Here is a 4770-nt window from a genome sequence, read left to right as displayed (position 1 = left end):
ACTTTCACATCCATACATGACCACTGGAAAAACCATAGCCTTGACTACATGGACCTTTGTTGGCAAAGTACTGTCTCTGCTTTTGAATATGCTATCTAGATTGGTCATAACTTTCCTTCCAAGGAGTAAGCGTCTTTTAATTTCATGGCTGAAGTCACCATCTGCAGTGATTTTGGAGCCCAAAACAATAAAGTCTGACACTGTTTCCACTGTTTCCCCATCTATTTCCCATGAAGTGATGGGACTGGATGCCATGATCTTAATTTTCTGGATGTTGAGCTTCAAGCCAACTTTTTACTCTCCTCTTTCACTTTCATCAAGAGGCTATTTAGTTCCTCTTCACTTTCTGCCATAAGGGTGGTGTCATCTGCATATCTGAGGTTATTGATATTTCTCCCAGCAATCTTGATTCCAGCTTGTACTTCTTCCAGCCCAGCGTTTCTCATGATGTACTCGGCATATAAGTTAAATAAGCAGGGTGACAATATACAGCCTTGACGTACTCCTTTTCCTATTTGGAACCAGTCTGTTGTGCCACGTCCAGTTCTAACTGTTGCTTCCTGACCTGCATATATGTTTCTCAAGAGGCAGGTAAGGTGGTCTGTTATTCCCCTCTCTTTCAGAATTTTCCACAGTCTATTGTGATCCACACAGTCAAAGGCTTTGGCATAGTCAATAAAGCAGAAGTAGGTGTTTTTCTGGAACTCTCTTGCTTTTTCCATGATCCAATGGATGTCGGCAATTTGATCTCTGGTTCTTCTGCCTTTTCTAAAACCAGCTTGAACATCTGGAAATTCATGGTTCACGTATTGCTGAAGCCTGGCTTGGAGAATTTTGAGCATTACTTTACTAGTGTGTGAGATGAGTGCAATTGTGCGGTGGTTTGAGCATTCTTTGGCATTGCCTTTCTTTGGGATTGGAATGAAAACTGACGTTTTCCAGTCCTGTGGCCACTGCTGAGTTTTCCAAATTTGCTGGCATATTGAGTGCAGCACTTTCACAGCATCATCTTTCAGGATTTGAAATAGCTCAACTGGAATTCCATCACCTCCACTAGCTTTGTTCATAATGATGCTTTCAGTTTCCCTATTTTCTTTGAAACTGTTTGCCATTCAAAATAACATTAACCTCTCCTGAAACACACCTTTCCACCCAATGTCAAGCAAAACTAGTATGCAAAGCTCTGCCAAAAAACTATTGATTTATAATTCATACACATTATTGTAGTAGTTTGGGGCTTCCCTGGTGACTCAAATGATAAAGAATCTGCCGGCAATGTGGTAGACCTGGGTTCGATCCCTGGGTTGGATTACTGTGATATTGAATGGTTTGCCTTGGAAATTAACAGAGGTCATTCTGTCGTTTCTGAGATTGCATCCAAGTACTGTATTTCGGACTCTTTTGTTGACTGTGATGGCTACTCCATTTCTCCTAAGGGATTCTTGCCCACAGTAGTAGATATAATGGTCATCTGAGTTAAATTCACCCTTTCCAGTCCATCTTAGTTCACTGATTCCTAGAATGTCAATGTTCACTCTTGTCATCTCCTGTTTGACCACTTCCAATTTGCCTTGATTCATGGACCTGACATTCCAGGTTCCTATGCAATATTGCTCTTTACAGCACTGAACCCTGCTTCCATCACCAGTCCCATTCACAACTGGGTGTTGTTTTTGCTTTGGCCCCATCCCTTCATTCTTTCTGGAGTTCTTTCTCCACTGATCTCCAGTAGCATATTGGGCACCTACTGACCTGGGGAGTTCACCTTTCGGCATCCTATCTTTTTGCCTTTTCATACTGTTCACAGGGTTCTCAAGGCAAGAGTACTGAAGTGGTTTGCCATTCCCTTCTCCAGTCGACCACATTCTGTCAGACCTCTCCACCATGACCCATCCATCTTGGGTGGCCCCATACGGCATGGCTTAGTTTCACTGAGTTAGACAAGGCTGTGGTCCATGTGATCAGATTGGCTAGTTGTCTGTGACTGTGGTTTCAGTCTGTCTGCCCTCTGATCCCCTCTCTCATGCCTACCATCTTACTTGGGTTTCTCTTACCTTGGATGTGGGGTTTCTCTTCACAGCTGCTCCAGCAAAGCACAGCTGCTGCTCCTTACCTCTGATGTGGGGTACCTCTCGGCTGCCACCCCTGCCCTCAGGCCAGGATAGCTCTTCTTGGACCGTCGCAGCCGACACTTTATAAGCAACTTTCAAATATGTTATTCAGTATTGCCTGGAGAATCCCATGGATGGAGGAGCCTGGTGGACTGCAGTCCATGGGGTCTCGAAGAGTCGGACACGACTGAGTGACTTCACTTTCACTTTCACTTTCATGCATTGGAGAAGGAAATGGCAATCCACTCCAGTGTTCTTGCCTGGAGAATCTCAGGGACGGGGGAGCCTGGTGGGCTGCCATCTATGGGGTCACACAGAGTCGGACCCAAGTGAATGGACTTAGCAGCAGCAGCAGCATTGTTAACTTCATACTACATTATATCTTCATGACATTTATTTTATAACTGAAAAGTTGTACCTTCGACTCTCTGCAGCCATTTGTCCCACTCCCACTTCCCACCTCTGGCTACCACCAGTCTATTCTCTGGATCTATGAGCTTGTTTTGCTTTTGTTTTTAAGAGTCCACATATAAGTGAGATCAGATTGTATGTGTCTTTCTCTGTCTGACTCAGTTCACTTAGCATAACACCCTCAATAACGCCCTAGCGTAACATCCATCCATGTTGTTGGAAATAGTCAGAGTCATTCTTTTTATGGCTAAACAATATTCATTTCATGTGTACATGCCACATGTTCTTTATTCAATGGTCAGTGGACACTTATGTTGGTTCCATGTCTTTGCTCTTGTAAAGTTTCAATGAACATGAGCAAGCGTATGTCTTTTAGTGTGAGTGTTTTTGTTTTCTTCAGGTGAATGCCCAGAAATGGAATTGCTGGACCATATAGAGCTTCTGTTTTTAATTTCTTGAGGAAACCTCCATATTGTTTTCCATAATGATAGTACCAATTTACATTCCAGCAAGTAGTGCACAATACTTCCCTTTTCTCCATGTCCTCACCAATATGTTCAGATGACTCAATCTTAAATGTAAAGAGTATTTGCCTTATAAGTCCCATAAGCGGTGAGTTTCACTCAGTGCATTGAAAAATTAGATATTAGATGTGGCACCACCAGCATTTTAGCTACTTTTATTTAGTTGGCTTTATCTTACAGCCTATTAAACTATTCACAAATGAACCTTAATTCCCACTGCTTACATTTTAATTTCTGTAAATGTGTTATTAATAAATGTTTTTATTTCTTTAATGTAGAATTTCAGGAGTTTTAAATTCTGCCATTAATAGAAAATCCATTACATGTGTTTTTATCAATCACCAAGCACCGACTAAAAATGGATTCTGAGGAATGTCCAGGCTCTCTGGTTGTATATTTAGATGCCTATTTATATCCTAGCTCCCTCAACCCTTCATTACCTTTTCAAGCCACTATTACAATTTATTTTTTGTGCTTTCACCTACTTTCCTTCTTCTCCTAAGAAGAGAACTTTTTATTCTTCAGGAGGTTCTTCTTCCCATGACTCTTTTGTGGTAAATCCTATGTATTTCTTTCCCTGGTCTCTCCAATAATTCATTTTCCTTATTTCTCCTACTTCTATTTAGCCAATCTGAGTGTGAATTGAAGATTCAATATTCTAAAAAAAGTAATGCAAAATCACACTGATGAACTCTGCTGACCTGAGCCAAAGAAAGAACACACCGGAAGTTTCAGTCCAAAGAGCAAGACAGATGACAGCTGTGGCAACAACAGTCAAGGATCCACACACCCTCCACCCATTTATGTGTAATTAATTTTATGTACAAAAGATGTATGACTATCTTGATGACAGGGCTGAATTCACGTTGGATTACATCAGATTGCTTCTATGCACACATGCACTTTAAAAAAAGAAAAACTCTTCATGTAAGCATATTGCTCCCCAAAGATGTTATTTCTCTTGACATTGTTTAACCAATGGATGCAACAGCCTTGACTTGGGTGAAATGCTGATCAGAAGATAACAAATTGACTTATTATAAAACTAAGTGATTAAGCCATGTATCCAAAGTGAAAGTCGCTCAGTCATGTCTGACTCCTTGTGACCCCATGGACTATACAGTCCCTGGAATTCTCCAGGCCAGAATTCTGGAGTGGTAGCCATTCCCTTCTCCAGGGAATCTTCCCAACCATTAGGTGGAACACAGGTCTCCTGCATTGCAGGCGGATCCTTTACCAGCTGAGCCACCAGGGAAGCCCAAGCCGTGTAACCAAGTCAATGATAAATAGAAGTCTGAATTCTACTCTTCTGGGTATCCTTCTCTGTCTATCCTAGCAAGAAGTGACTCTTACCCACCCCCATCCTACTGCTAATTATCTGTGTCCCTCTTTTGGTATTTATTGTTACTTTTTATATGATTAGGAATTTCTTTCTCTCTCTCTCTTTTTTTTTTTTGCCACACTATAAGTCATGTAGGATCTTAGTTCCCCAAACAGGGACAGAACCAGTGTCCCCTGCAGTGGAAGCACAGAGGCTTCCCCTGGACCACCAAGGAAGTCCCAGAAATTTCTGTTTATATTTTAATAACACAGCACCTTAGATAAAGATTTAACACAAGCTTGTTGAATCTGTTAAGTACAGAGTCTGATCTCAGAGACAGCTTTATAGAAATTAGACCAGTAGGCCAATTGCTCAAGTCAGTGCTTTGAGAGTTCTATAACCT

This window comes from Bison bison, unplaced genomic scaffold (genome assembly GCF_000754665.1).
Source record: "Bison bison bison isolate TAMUID 2011002044 unplaced genomic scaffold, Bison_UMD1.0 scf7180017864454, whole genome shotgun sequence".
In the NCBI taxonomy this organism is placed as follows: domain Eukaryota; kingdom Metazoa; phylum Chordata; class Mammalia; order Artiodactyla; family Bovidae; genus Bison; species Bison bison.
This window is presented reverse-complemented; position numbering follows the sequence as displayed.